Raw genomic sequence first — 16,123 nt, 5'->3', positions numbered from 1 at the left:
GTGCAATCAAATCTTTTAATATGAGTAGGCTTTTACTTTATAGGCTTTAACATATATGTAATAAATTTAAATACTTATATTATTTTTAGCCATTTCTTAAACATATTTCTAGCAAACATCAGCCCCAGACTTCTTTGTTTTCAAGGTGTAATAGATAATTACTTCAACAGATGTGTCCTGACTATATAACTGGTACATTTTTATTAAATACTAATAATCTTTCCAGTCTTTGGTTGTTGGGATGAATAAGATGGAGAGCTGCTGCTGCTTCTGCTGCGATTGGTGTGGCTGAGACTAGGACTATTTTAGGCAGATGTGCACTAATTCTGTTTAGTTTTACGCATTCTCGGCTCATCTTGGTCTACTGTCTCCTTTAGACCTGGTCAGTAAAGCGGCAGTTGTTGTCCTGAGCAATATGGCTTAACAAGCTTACCCTATTGGTGATAAAGCTTCTAAGTTTATAAAGTTTTTTTTTTAAGTTTCAAAGTCTACAATATTTTCAATTTTATTCTACCAAGACGAGCCACAGAAGGCAACAAGGCAATTTTTTCTCAATTATTTTGTGTATTTCATTTTTAGCAAACTGTTGAACTTTTACACACATTAATATTTGTTACATTCACTGCCTATTTCTGATTTCATGTTTATTTTACAATTTATGGCTAATTCTATTCACTTGAGCTGCCTCTAAAACATTTGCACCAATATGTATATTTTAATCTGTTAGAAGTATTTGCAACTGTTTTATATTGATTTACATGTCATGTAGTTCACAATGCAGACTTCACATTGAGCCAGTTGGGTTAAATAGAGTCACATGAACCACAACTTCTCATCATTAAATCTAGCTCTCCATTATGGCTTGTTGCCCTAGATAGGGCATGTTGCTGCAATCACGTAATTAACTTCAAATTGACTGATTTGAAAAAAAAATTCATTGCCGCTTAATGTTAGTGTTTTTTAAACTTCTCTCATTGACAAGCAGTTAGTCATGATGCATTTCGCTTGCCAATAGCTTGTGAAATGTGTGCTGTTTTTTAAGCATTGCAGAAAGCCCTAAGATCTTCAAATAAATCCCCTAGGCATACCAGATAGCAGAGATTACCAAAAGGGGTTGGCAAGGCATTAAAATCACTTGTATGGTTCAAACTTGTATGTCCTAGAACATGTTATACAATACAAAAATACTGTTTTTTAAAAATTGTGCTCAAATTTATGCACGCTTTCATCATTGCCTTTTAAACCAATAATTTGGCAAGTCTCTCCCAGCTATTGTTTTAAACATATATGTATATTGTCTATACATATTAGTGTACGTGCTGTAGCGTAGCGTATAAATTAAAACCATCAAAAATGTACAAGCCTGATAGTAAACTCTCTCTGTTATATTGAAATCATCAAAGAGTTACAATACTTTTTCTGCATAGGCTAAGGTAAGGCCTGCTTCAAACCTGCAGACAGCTGTGTAAACCCTGAGTCTTCATTTATCCAACAGCCAAAAAATTAAACAAATTACGTAGCTGCGTATGGGCATACACCTAATTTAATTGTGCTGATAACCACATTTCTTTCTGTAGGATTTACTATCGCTTGCGTGAACTCGGAGTGCACTCGGGATCGAATCTAAGCTTCAAATCTAGCTCATTTAACTCATCTCATGTCAGCAACGCTTTTTAGTGCAAGTATTATCAATGGAGGACAACTGAGCTGGCAGAAGATCTATGTGGCTGCAAGTTTCTGATTTAGACCAACGTGAGTAGGATAAAACTGTATTTAAGAAATGAAACAGATAATGAAAGCAGCAGGTATGTGTGCTTTTGCTTTAGATTTTACTTTACCTTGAACTTTGGGGACTACATTGGGCTACAGAATTTGTTGTTGTCGCTCATCCAAAGTAACAAAAATATACGACTTTCAATGGAAGCTTGGATGACTGTAGCTTAACATTTGCTTCATACTCAAGTCAAGTCAAGCTCATATGTCAAGCGATTTTCAGGAATCGAGTGTTGCGATCATTGGTAGACATTGGTAGATATGCATCACTGAATAATTTTCCATTGCTAGCTGGTTGTCGGATGCATGCTTTACGTTATATCCTTAAAATCCCAAATTTTTCCAACTTCTCAAAAATTCAAGTGATTCAAAGATCTATAACAAAAGTTTAATTAAAATTGGTTTACAGAAAGAGTTTTTAATTGAATTCTGAAAGAATATATAATTTATATTGTAATACTCATACAAAAATTAGTTCCGTAGGCCTACTATATGCTAATCAAAGCTACTGTTTCAAGGCAAAGGTTAGCAGTAGTTTACCTTTCGGTATAGAGATTCAAGACAAAAAAATTCATGTAAAATAAACGTTTTATAATGCTAGAAGCCTAGAACTAAGTGCCAGCAAAGCTTTGCTAGCAAAACTTTGTGAAGCGTATTAAATACACATGGCATGAGGAAAATCTGTTGCTGCAGATGTTTATATTATTGATTGATATAATTAATGTGGTTATGTAAACATTGACTGTAGCATATATTCTTTAAGGGGAAATATATATTTTGCCATAAGCCTTGTTTTTTTTTAAAACATTTTTTGAAGATTGACTAACCAAACATGAAACAGGTACATTAAAAATAATTAAGCTTTTCGTATACCCATTATTATGCTAGTTTGCAACGAGTTTGCGTGTAGCCTATCATCAGAAAACTCAATGACCAAAATTTGCTTGATATTTCTCCAGTATCCTGCGGGACATGTATTGCCTCCAGCTAGCTTTAGCTTTCAGAGCCAGACATCGAACCCAGTTCAAGCAATAAAGGTCATAAACTAGTAACAAGCATTAATTAAACATCTCTTTGTATATAGCTTAGTGTATGGCATTATGTAATCTCATACCTGTTGGCTGTTTAGCTCAGAGAAAGAGCTAATCTCATCAATCACTGTCAACAGGGTGTCAACAATCACTGTCTCTGTTGGCTGGCACTGGCTACATGCATTACTCATGTGTCTTTGTGTAACTTGTGATGTACTCTCTAACTTGGTCCACATAAATGCATGCTAATAATCAAATGTCTTTTTTTCTTGTAGAGTGTGACATTGTGTTTCGTAATAATGCTATAATGCCTGGCTTGCTCTTGGTTGCAGGTATGTACTGACAAGATAAAACATTCTGACTTTTTTTCATTTTTTTTCCAGGCTTTCATTTATATGGTCTCTAATTTAAACAACAACTGCGACGACTTAGCCTTTAGCTGTGCACTTTTCTTGTTGTTTTGTTATCGTTACTTATGCCAACAGAAAATTTAATATTCACATTGTTTTTATATAGTAATGATAATAGCAAAAAGAGTACAATTTAAAATAGTTTTTCTCTGTAATTACCAAAAATCATTTAGCAACCGATATAGTTCTAGTCATAACATTGAAATGAATATTTTCATGGTGTAGTATCCTGGTTAGCCTCTGAACCTTGAGTTAAATGTATTCTGTTTTTGTCTAATTTAAAAGTTTTGAGCTATTGAGACATACACTGACCCTCGTATAGAGATAAACCCTGTCTTTAACAATGATGATTTCAGCCAGCTTTCAATAACCTAACCAACAGACCTTACCCATTCTGTGTTGTGCTGTCCTTGTATTGTGGTTGGTTTTTGTTAGTGCAGAGTAGGTGAGAAGTAGGATACTTGAGCCAATAAAAGAGTTACATTTTTAATATGAAATAACTAAGGTTTTTTTGCGTTGTATTTATAATTTTGCATGCTCTTAGAGCTTGGTTAAGTGCATCGGTGAACATGGTTTTACTTTTGCTCTCTCAACTGCATTCAAATAATTTCATATAGTAAAGTCAATGGGCCATCTATCTTTGAAGAAAGATGCATGGGTCAGTATGGAGGATTGAGAGGCCACCACTTGAGGAAACTTGCGCATAAGGGCAAATTTCATGATCTTAGGCTATACATATAACTGAAAGCTTTTCATTTAATATCTTATTACAGCACTACCCATAACATTATTTGACGTATAGATTTTTGCTGCTTTCTTTTTATAAAACTATGGTATTGGCTAAAAGCGTAAATTGAATGGGTTATGATAAAATTATACTTGGCAGCTTGACCCATCTATCCGTTTTTGCGCTTGCATTGCAGTAGATTAGTTGGGCCAACTTGTCCAACTACCCTCATCCTTAATGGCCCATGTATACCCAGCTTATAACTTTTGTAAAGTGCCATAACTCTCAAGTTATTTACAGATTAGTTTTAAATTTTGTCTCAAATCGGTTAAAAGATGTTTATTTATGTTAAAAACAAAAATTTGAGTAAACGTCATTCATTTGCTGCATGTTAAACCTGCTAGAATATTAAGTAAATTTACGAAACAGTACTGATGAAAGGTAACTTACCTCCATGCTTGACATTTTCACTTTGACAGAAACTAAGATGGCAGCAGTGACCTATTTTTGGATTGGACAATATTATACAAGCAATAGAAAACTAAAATAAAGTAAACAATTTCTAATAATGGGATACCTATGTATCCCTGTTTCCATATATTCCACTTCTCCACTAATATTTGTCCTGAGTAATTATACTCACTGGAAATGTGAGTTTATCTTCTCTCAATTTTTGGCATTAGAAAGTTTGAGTATTTTTATCATGTTTGCTAGAATTTTGACTTCTGAGTTGGAGTTTGGCACATGAATTATTGAAGCACAATGAATAAATGTTGGGATTAGTCGCTTGAAAGATGTGCGATACTCAACAACTATGCCTGCTATGGACTAATGCATCTATGGAAATAATTATAATTGTATTTTAATATCACAATTACTATTCTGGTGTTATGGATTAAATTAGGCTGCTGAAATATAACACTGGATATCTAACATGTTTTAGTCAATGCTACTTGCTAAATTAAGTTTGAGCAGGGTAGTGTTTTTAAAAGTTTACTCTCTATTCTTTGGATTTAAGATTCAATGTTTTTGTAGTTGTTCCTGCAAAATGATAGAAAATCATTTTCACCTGTAATTACAATTTAAGTATATGGAACAGTACTTGAATTGTTCCATATACTTGAAGAAAGAGATAGAGATAAAGTTATAGCGACCAAAAAAGGTAATTGACATGGTATGGCTAAATATGACAGGGTTGTTATTCACTGCTGCCACATTCAAGGCAAGGCCAATGTTTTCACTGCGGTTTATCTAGTATTTTGCAATATTATCACAGACTCATTATACACGCATTATGTGGCTCTCGGAGCGAATAAGAGTCAGGCTTATAGGGCAGAGCTAGCTAGAGAGTGGCAAAACACACCTGTGAATAATAAAACTTGATCGGAAACACTTACTAGAACCAACATCTTCGTACATACATAAAGCACTAAGCTGGGACAAGAACCCACCAGAGCACGCAAGCCAATAATAGCTAAAGCTGAAGCAATAATAGTCATAAAAGCTGAAGCAAGCGGTAGAAATGTCAAGTGATTTGCAGGAACTGATAATTGCAGGGCTTTGTGAAGCGTATTAGATATGCATGACATGAGAAAAACTCTTTGTCGCGGATTTACATATTATTGATTTTATTGAATGATATTAATTCATTCGCACCTGCCTAATTTTTAGGCGATTTGCCCCAGATACCTCTGATTTTCGGAAAGTTGCCGTAATTCAAATTACTACTACAAAAAACAAACTTTAGATAATTTACTCATTTAAATTTCACAAGAACCAGCCAAATCTCCGTTTTCAAATTATATTATATTCATACAAACAACTCGTATCCCTTTTATGTAGATTCATGCATCAAAGAAGGTAGTTTTAGGAAATTTCCAATTTTCAAAAAAATGTCATTTGCTGAAAGAAAGTTAGATTTGCACCATAAAAATTGCAAAATATACTAAGTTTGACTGAAATTAGTTATTTATTACAGACAATACATAGTTATAAAGATTATTTATACAGATGTAGTTAGTCACGAACACGAAAATCATGAAACTTCGAATTTTTCCCAACGAGAAACTTTGAATTTTTTCTTCAAACAAATGCATAGCAAATCTATATGCCAATATAACACGAATAAAACTTCATGAAAATGTTTCAAATAATAAAAATATGTTCAATAACTCTGTTCTTGACTTTTCAGATATCATAGACAGCTCTCAGAACCAATATGATCCTATCGAAACTGAAAGATAACGTCAGTCTGACTACAGCTGGCAGCGTGAAGAATGCATTTTTATTCGAGCATGACGATTCAAATTGGCAAAATTAAAAGTTAATAGAATCTTTGAAACATTAAAAATAATGTTTTAATTTGATTTATGCAGTCTTTCAGTGTCTTACCACTTTTTGATCTGCATATTTACTGCTGAAGTTGAAAAAAGATTATCACAAACGATAAAATTTCAAGTCAGCATGATGATTTCCGGTTTTGGTAGATATTGAGATAGGTGTACTAATCGGGTTATAACTTTTGTCGGAGATGTCACAGAAGCATATTTTAAAGTTTGTCTGATTGGCCAGAAATTTTTCTTTATAGCGAATTAAAAGTATTATTTTATAACTAAAAAATAATGATGCAAAGAGTTGGTAAATTTCAGACGCGAGTAAACACGCGTTGAGTGCCTGACAATGTTATAAATACGCATGTTAACTTGCGTTAACTCGCGCATGGGTGCGAATGAGTTTATCTGGTTATGTAAACATTCACAGTAGCAGATATTATTTGAGAGAAAATGACTATTTTGACTTAGCCTTGCTTTTGTTTGTAAACATTTTGTTGAAGATTGTCTAACGAACCATGATACAGGTACATGCAAAATCGTGAAGCTCTTCGTATACACATTAATATGCTAGTTTGCAAGTTTTTGTCTCGAGCTTTAGCTTTCAGAGCCAAACATAGAACCCCGTTCAAGAAATAAAGGTCTTAAACTAGTAATAAGCATTATTTAAACACCCCTTTGTATATAGCTGAGTGTATGGCATTATGTAATCTCATACCTGTTTGCTGTTTAGTTCAGAGAAAGAGCTAATCTCATCAATCGCTGTAAACCACATGCTGGCACTGGTTACACTCATTACTCATGTCTTTGTCTAACTGGTGATGTACTGTCTAACTTGCCAACATAAATGGATGCTAATCAATTGTGATTTTTCTTGTAGAGTCCGATATTGAGTTTCGTAATAATGCTACAATGCCTGGCTTGCTCTTGATTGCAGGTATGTACTGACCAGATAAAACGATCTAACTTTTTTCCATATTTTCTTTCCAGGTTTGCATTCATATGGTCTCTAATTTAGACAACAACTGCCAGGACTTAGCCATTAGCTGTGCGCCTTTCTTGTTGTTTTTTTTACTGTTACTTATGCCAACAAGAACTTTAAAATGGTATTGTTTCATATAACAATAATAACAACATAGAGTTACTACTTAGAATAGTTTTTCTCTGTTATTACAAAAAATCAAAATTTGCATTCAATATAGTTCTGGTGATAATATTAAAATGAGTATTTTTATGGTTTAGTCTCATGGTTAGCCTCTGAGCCTTGATTTCAATGTATTCTGGTTTTGCTAACTGGAAAGTTTTAAGCTATTGAGACATTCACTGACCCTCCAATGAAAATAAAGACTGGTTTTAACTCTTTCGCTACCGTAAGCCGATATATCAGCTTTAGTGGTAGTTCAAGTACAGGCCGTAAGCCATATAACGGCTTTAGTGGTAGTTCAAGTACAGGCCGTAAGCCATATATCGGCTTTAGTGGTAGTTCAAGTACAGGCCGTAAGCCATATATCGGCTTTAGTGGTAGTTCAAGTACAGGCCGTAAGCCATATATCAGCTTTAGTGGTAGTTCAAGTAAAGGCCGTAAGCCATATATCGGCTTTAGTGGTAGTTCAAGTACAGGCCGTAAGCCATATATCAGCTTTAGTGGTAGTTCAAGTACAGGCCGTAAGCCATATGTCGGCTTTAGTGGTAGTTCAAGTACAGGCCGTAAGCCATATATCAGCTTTAGTGGTAGTTCAAGTACAGGCCGTAAGCCATATATCGGCTTTAGTGGTAGTTCAAGTACAGGCCGTAAGCCATATATCAGCTTTAGTGGTAGTTCAAGTACAGGCCGTAAGCCATATATCGGCTTTAGTGGTAGTTCAAGTACAGGCCGTAAGCCATATATCGGCTTTAGTGGTAGTTCAAGTACAGGCCGTAAGCCACATATCAGCTTTAGTGGTAGTTCAAGTACAGGCCGTAAGCCATATATCAGCTTTAGTGGTAGTTCAAGTACAGGCCGTAAGCCATATATCAGCTTTAGTGGTAGTTCAAGTACAGGCCGTAAGCCATATATCAGCTTTAGTGGTAGTTCAAGTACAGGCCGTAAGCCATATATCGGCTTTAGTGGTAGTTCAAGTACAGGCCGTAAGCCACATATCAGCTTTAGTGGTAGTTCAAGTACAGGCCGTAAGCCATATATCAGCTTTAGTGGTAGTTCAAGTACAGGCCGTAAGCCATATATCGGCTTTAGTGGTAGTTCAAGTACAGGCCGTAAGCCATATATCAGCTTTAGTGGTAGTTCAAGTACAGGCCGTAAGCCATATATCGGCTTTAGTGGTAGTTCAAGTACAGGCCGTAAGCCATATATCAGCTTTAGTGGTAGTTCAAGTACAGGCCGTAAGCCATATATCAGCTTTAGTGGTAGTTCAAGTACAGGCCGTAAGCCATATATCGGCTTTTCAATATGGTTTCACTTTTCTTTTAATTATGAAGCCTATAGAACAGCTAGACTAATCAAATTTTGTCTCCAGTGAAACAACCTTGTTGCCAACTACTTGCTATCAATGTAAATATTTTTAGCTAAATATTGTCAACAAATCGCGGTGATAAATGTAGTGACCGTAAAACGATATATCGGCTTATCAATAGGGTTTCACTTTTCTTTTCATTGCGAAGCCTACACATTAGCTAGACCAATCAAAATTTGTCTCTAGTGAAACAATTGTGTTGCCAATCACGTGCACCTAAAAAATTTTTGTTTCAACTAATCCATTTCTAATTATTTTTCAAAACGGTGAAACCAGATCGTTATCGTCATAGCAAGGAAAAACACACTGCGTTCGTTCAACACAAATAAAACGTTCGATATTGTACAAGAGTAAAAATCACCTTGTAATTATCTTGTAGAAAATTTTGTTTTGAATAGGATGCATTTTACAGTAAAGTGATATCTGCTTTTATTCTCGAGATATTGCTTAATTACTAGCGGTATATCAGCTTTTCAAAAAGTTGGTTCATTAATTCGGGCAGAATATTCATTCGGTAAGATTTTAATGTGGTAGTGAAAGAGTTAAAGGTTTACTTGCATCAAAATTTATATTACAGTTATTTAGTATGGAAAGATTAACCAAGTCTTACTTTGTTGTGTTGTAGATGGAAAATATTTTACTAACTATATTTTTCCAGTATATTTTGAGTCATGAAATGATGATGAGCGTGTGCTGGATGGATATGATCTGTAAATTTTTTTACGAGTTTTTAAAATTGTACAAAAGTTTATAGTTTCAGCCCGAACAATGGTGAAATACCATTTTTTTCTGTTTGATGACATCGGTTGTAGGTTTTTTACTAGTGTTTGATCAAATATCATGATACTATTCTTTGGATCGCTGAAAATATTGCCCAGGTTTACTGACACGCATTGATAAGATCGGCAAGGATCAAAGCGTTAAAACTTGACATATCATCAATTCATGAATTTTTACAAGTTTATATTTATATTTAACGACTATGGTATTATCTTATTGACATGGAATTACTTAATTTATTTGAAAATTTTAGCACTTTAACTACCAGAGGTGCGAGCTGTCTACTGACACAGGCTTGGGTAATATTTCATAACAAAGGCTAGTACAAAGCCATTTGCCCAGCTGCTTGCATTGAAAGCTGCTCATCCATAACAGCTCATGTATTGCTTTCCAGTTGGCAAGCACTTTATGTATGCCTATATCAAATTTATCGGCATGTCCACCAACATATCAACTGGTCGTGGATCAGTAGTTTGTTATCTGTTTAGGCCTACGTAGTCATTAAAGTCATCTTTCCTGTGAGATGTTACAATGATGAACAGATCTCAAATGCTAGTTCAACGCTTCTTCCCAGTCATTGGATGCGTAACCAACCTGATTTTCAAGGGCTGGTAGGTCATCCTTAACTAGTTCACTTAATAAGCTTTTTACTCAATGACCTCGCATAGACCTTTCAACACATTAGTTTCAACACTTGTTGCCATTTGTCTGTTGCTTTGAATTTCTTTGCATAAAGTGAACCTTTTTGCGGTATAATTTTAATTTATTTTAGACTTGATCGATACCCCAAACTTTTTTTTTAACTTTTGATAAACGCGATAATAATACCTCAAAAAAATACCATAACGCATCTATTTTGATGCAACAACACTCTATCTTTCAGTCCTACTCCCATCCTTCAATAAAAAATGGCCCTCAATTTTTCAAACAATTGCTTAAGTGGTCTCAAATAGCAGTACCATTAAAATAGAGTTAGCATTCAAATATAGGTTTAACGGTAGCCCACTTTCAACATGTCTGCAAATACCAAATAAAAGGTGGTCAGAGGCTCAATGCATAAAGTGGTCATCAACTTTCTTACTTAATATTATGTTACAAACATTTTACTTTTGTAGAAGTTGTTTGATCTGGAGAATAAAGATGAGCTCTCCACACCGAACTATAGTCCCTCGATCATTTCCTCATAGAACCAATCATATCGGTCTACAAGTTTTTAAAAAAGCTAAAGGGTGAGTTTATGAGCCCTTGTTTTTTTAGTCTTGATCTTTTGATGATTATAGTTGGCTCTGGAGACTGCAGTCATTAATTACATTGGGCAGTTGGCTAAACCAAAATACCATAGCACTGGCAATCAAAAAAATAACTAAAACAATAGTTAGGATGCAAAATACTAATGTATGAAGTTGTATGTACAAATTATCCGTTTTTTATATTTATGTACAGTATTTCAACTATGTATAAATTTAGTATAAAGTTTATTAAAATATTATTATTAAATATTAATATTTAAATGTTAATATAAAAATATTAACATTTTTTGCAAAGTTTGACTGATTTTTTTAATGAGTTTAATTTGGGTTCTCAGAATTGAAACGTTTTAAAACACAAGCAGGTTTGTACGTAGTCCATTAACTGAGTGCATACAACAGGCTGTGCAGTGCAGCTCAGCACAACGTACGCGTTTAGCCAAGATCAATGTTCTTTGGCTCTTACAAAGTTTTCCGTACAAAACACTTTTTTAGTGAGTAGCTGATTAATTGATTAATTGATTAATGGATTACTGATTGCTTCCTATTTTATTAGCAAAAGAGGCCGAGAACACGGCCGAGCTCACACTGCAACACACTTTTAGCTTTTTGTTCGCATCTTTAGATGTAAAATTTTCTGTTGATTGATGTCTATATAAAAAATCTCATAGGCGGCGGGTTCAAAAATAGGGGCCATGCTAACCTGAGGGCACACTTCATTCATTGGTGAAAGTTAGGTCTTTAACAAAAGCCATTACATTTATGAGAATAGCGATTTGTATACCAAAATATGTTGTATTCTAATAAATAGTGTATTACGTTGTTCTATATAGAACGATATGGTAATGATGCTACCATATCACTACCAGGCACACTGGCTTTTTAGCTATAACTAAAAAACAACTTGTATTAACCGTTTTAGGCAACACTCTTGCTCACCTAAATTCTGGAGTTTTCTGTTCATGTAATAATATTATGTTTTCCAAACTATGATACAATTAAAAGTGCTCTTGTGAATCCTGGTCATCAAATGTTTTTAGCATTTTTTTATAACATCAAGTGGCAATTAAATTTTCCTATTTAATAATAATAATTTATTGTGTTTTCCAAACTATGATACAATTAAAAGTGCTATTGTGAATTCTGGTCATCAAATATTTTTAGCAATTTTTTTATAACATCAAGTGGCAATTCAAATTTCCTATTTCCAGCAAGATCAATAAATTTTTAACCCCTCTTAGCATTTTCAACATATTGAAGAGTGAAGTAATAATTTGTGGACATGATCCACAATAATCATGAACTTGTGGTATGACTCTTACTCTGTTTCTTACATCAAGCCTGCTTATAAACATGCTGTCAAAATGCAGTTGCATTTAAAGGTCGACTCGCAACAAAATTTACATTACAGTTATTTGGTATCAAAAAATTCACCATGTTTTACTCTACTGGGTTGTAGGTGCAGAATTTGTAGAATGGTAATTACAAGCTCTTAAAAGCTCAAAAATGAACAGTTAATCGCAGCCATCAGGAAAACATCGTAGGTTAGAATCCCTGTATTTTGATTACGTACTCAACTCAATGTAGTTATTGTTCTGACATGCAGTGTTATCACGTAAAATTAAAGGCCAATCACAGCCTCGGTATAAAACGTCTCGTAGCACTAGTTTATGACAAACACTTCGGGTTCTACCGGGAAGCTCTCATCAAATATACATGCTCAATTATAAATGCTCGCTACTTTACAATTTTTTCAGCTTGGTGTAATTTTTTTGTCGTAATTTGATCATGTGACCCATAATTCCTGTCAAAAAGCATGAACAATTTCTGCAGAATCCTTTGACTATCGCAGGTGACCAACAGGCTCCTCATGTCATCAGAGGATGGTATACATTCCTTCGAACTAAAGTTAAAAAATAAAATAATTTTTAGGCGAGGTTTTGAGATATCAGTGCTCAAAGTGACAGCATTACAATGATCAGGAAATAGTCACCTAAGGACAATAGACATGATTTATTGAATACATGAGGTAAATTTGTAAAAATATTTTGACAAATGAGGTTGCAAAAAAGTTTAAACAGAAGCCATCACTGCGCAACTTACACCCCATTTTAGCCGTTTCGTAAAGGGATTCCAACCTATGACGTTTTTGTGATGGCTGCGATTAACTGTTTGCTTTTGATCTGTTAAGATCTTGTGATCACTTTTCCCCATATTTTGCACTTACAACACAGCAGAGTAAGATACGGTAAATGGTTTGAGACTAAATAACTGTAATGTAAGTTTTGTTGCAAGCTCACCAATAATTTACGCATAAATTGTCTCAGTTATTTTTTTAATCATTTAAGAATTAAATTAGCTATAATAATAATTAGCTCGATTAATATTAAAAGCTTGGAAACCTCTGGTATTGTTTTTTTTTTTGAATTATACATATATACAATATGATTCTCAAATACAGCAAAGCATGACGTAAAAGTAATACAAAGCAGATTTTACACTGATTGCTTCTGTTTTCTTTTGACGAAGCTGTTTCAGTGCGAATCAAATTGCTCAACTCCTGAGCTACTGTGAACCTAGTAGGACAGTAAAGATAGTCAGTGTTTTCGCATAACCAAGTGCTGCATGATGTGGCTTTGTCAAGCTTTTGTACGAATGGGTCGCAATCTCAAAAACCATGGTCAAGTCGCAAACCATGAAGTTGAGTTATCCGACTATAAAGCTGCACTAACTGAATAAGTAATACATTTTTTTTAGATATACAGCTATTTCTATGACAACCAGCTACAATCTGTTTAGATTTTTAACTTCAGCATAATTTTCTGGATATAAATTCAGAAATCTAGATAAATATCCCAACATATTGATTGATATTGGTTGCTATGACATTTTGAAATGTAAACACAATTGTGCATTAGTTTTTGTTTCTCAAACTTCAACACTTGTTTTCTCGGAACTATGTTTTGGCATTAATGGTTTCAGCATTCAGCATGCATTAATTACATGCATTCAGTTTATTGACCATAAAACCTGCTGTAATTGAGGTAAAATCAAAATTTTGTTTTGCAAAATAGCTGTGAACTCACTCCTTTTGATAGTAGTGTAGATAACTCCCAATCTCAAACCACTGATTTAACCATGGTTTCTGAGATCATGACCCAAATTGTTTATGATTAGTGAGTAATTGACAAATTACTTTACTGTATATATACCTGAATGAAAAAAGCAATTGTTTGTATATGTTGAACCAATAAAAATATGTTTACAACCCAAGTGTAGTTTCGCTTTGCGAATACTTGCTTTATGACAATTTCTTCTTAGAAATGACAGTCATGTCGGAGGCATAACAGCCACAAATTTTTACTAGTTTTAGTTCTATGGACTGGGTAATTTTATTGAGTAATAGTGCTGATGAGAGTAATTATTTTTATCAGTAATAATATATTGTAAACTAATAATATTCATGAATCATCTGACTCGAGTTTTATGCTCACCTCACGGTAATTTCAAAATGAACGAAAAGTGTTCCCTCTCATTCTGCAACACATTTTTTATAGTTTTCGCGGCATCAACTAACGTGTTATTATACTGATTAATTTGCTATAAAAAGACTGTTAATAGATCATGTGGTTTAAAGTTATAACCATTTATACAGACTCATTTTAGAAACTAGGTGTCACTAATTACTTATGTCGCAGTAAAGAAATTCCTTTCGTAGTAAAGGATTTGACGTTAGTTTGTTAAATACATCATGTAGTTACCACACTGTTTAGAACAAATAGTGCTAATGTAAAACTACAATAAAAATATGTCATCGCTAACATAAATTTGCTACCAGTTTTAATTTTATATTATACTATATTTTTTATATAGGTTTTGCATTTTCTATTAAAGGATTTTAAATGTTCCCAGGACAAAAAGAAGCCACTGCAACAGGCTTTTCATAGAAATGATTTTAAACTCTATCTTAGTATGATAGATATTTCTGTAACAAGTATTGATGTGGCTAATTGTGCCTAATACTTTTATACGCTTTTGACTAAGTCGAACAAATCTAGTTTGTTTCACTCTTACCACCTGCCTCAAGTCGGTGCAAATGATCATCAAAAATTTGATTTCTTTGTGCCACTAAAAATGGCACATTAAAGAAAATTTAGTTTGGTGAACACTCAAATATTGGTTAATTATTTGCCTTGCTAAAAACCGTAATAGACTCATCTGGATTACATGTACAACTTAGCTGCCTAGGTTGCTAACTCGTAGTTCCGTGGCTTGTTATCATTTTGCTTGTTAGGGAGTAGTAATCTTTTTAAAAAAATGAACCCGCTTTTTTTGTTGGAAACATACCATTCAAGCAGCAAATGTATGTCAGTGCTACTGCGCATTATGCTGGTTAATATTCTCAGCTTTGTTAATCATTCTTAGTATTGAATAAGTGTTGCTGCTTTTTGGTTTGTCTCTTTTTCCATATATATGTAACTATTATGTATGACTTTTTAGCTTCATGAAGCTGGTGCAGAGTTCTTACTAACCCTTTAGTGACCGCGGGCTTACGGCTGGAATTCCCCCAGCGCACCAGAGCATTTACTATGGTTATTTGAGCCTTCGATACCACTGCGTAAAAACTGCATCAACTTTCATCAAAATTGAGGTAGATACATAAATTAACATGCACAAGAATGCTGAGAAATTTCTCTACAAGCTGATTTTTTTTATGTAGCTAGCTTGCATTTGCTTTCCTGCAAAACTCTCAATTCGTTGAAGCGACGAGTTTTTTTATTTTTGTCGGTCATTTTCAATTGTTTTTATATTTACTAAAAGCAATTTTGCAATGTTGTATAAATAATTCCTGCATGGATTTATATGTTCACAACAATTTAAAAAAAAATTAGTCGTCCAAGAGCATTGAAAGTGGAGTTATGAGCTCCAATGTATAGCGGGAGCGCCACTGGAAATGCTCAAGACGCCTTGTCCATAAGCAGCGCAAGACAGTCACCCGACAAGGTTGCTCCAACTTTTGTGCAAATTGGCACAAAACTGTGAATAAATATGCATCTGGAAGCTGAGAAATTTTCCTGCAGAATGAGATTTTTTCCTTCACACAGCTTGCAAAAACTTGGCAGCTAGACATATATAATTATATGCAGTTACGATTTTTTGCTCTAGTTTTTATGCATTTCTTGAGACTATAGATCTATGTAAAAGTTTTGCATATAAAGTCAATGCACAGGTTCATGTGTGCTGCAGCAAACATTAACCGGTTGTGTGCAAGAAGAATTAAGTCGTGAGCCTATATTCACACATTTGGTGAAGCA

The 16,123-nt window shown here is 34.1% G+C and overlaps 1 long non-coding RNA gene across 1 annotated transcript; it reads left to right on the top strand.

Annotated features, from left to right (window-relative positions):
• Positions 1-1,643: 1,643 nt before the first annotated feature.
• LOC137394587 (uncharacterized) lies at positions 1,644-15,589 on the top strand. The gene is made up of 6 exons (XR_010978336.1): positions 1,644-1,752; positions 3,080-3,136; positions 7,152-7,208; positions 10,050-10,172; positions 10,677-10,790; positions 15,309-15,589. It is a non-coding gene; the product is annotated as an uncharacterized lncRNA (long non-coding RNA).
• The last annotated feature ends 534 nt before the right edge of the window (positions 15,590-16,123 follow it).

Source organism: Watersipora subatra, chromosome 4 (genome assembly GCF_963576615.1).
Source record: "Watersipora subatra chromosome 4, tzWatSuba1.1, whole genome shotgun sequence".
Lineage (NCBI taxonomy): Eukaryota > Metazoa > Bryozoa > Gymnolaemata > Cheilostomatida > Watersiporidae > Watersipora > Watersipora subatra.
This window is presented reverse-complemented; position numbering and strand designations above follow the sequence as displayed.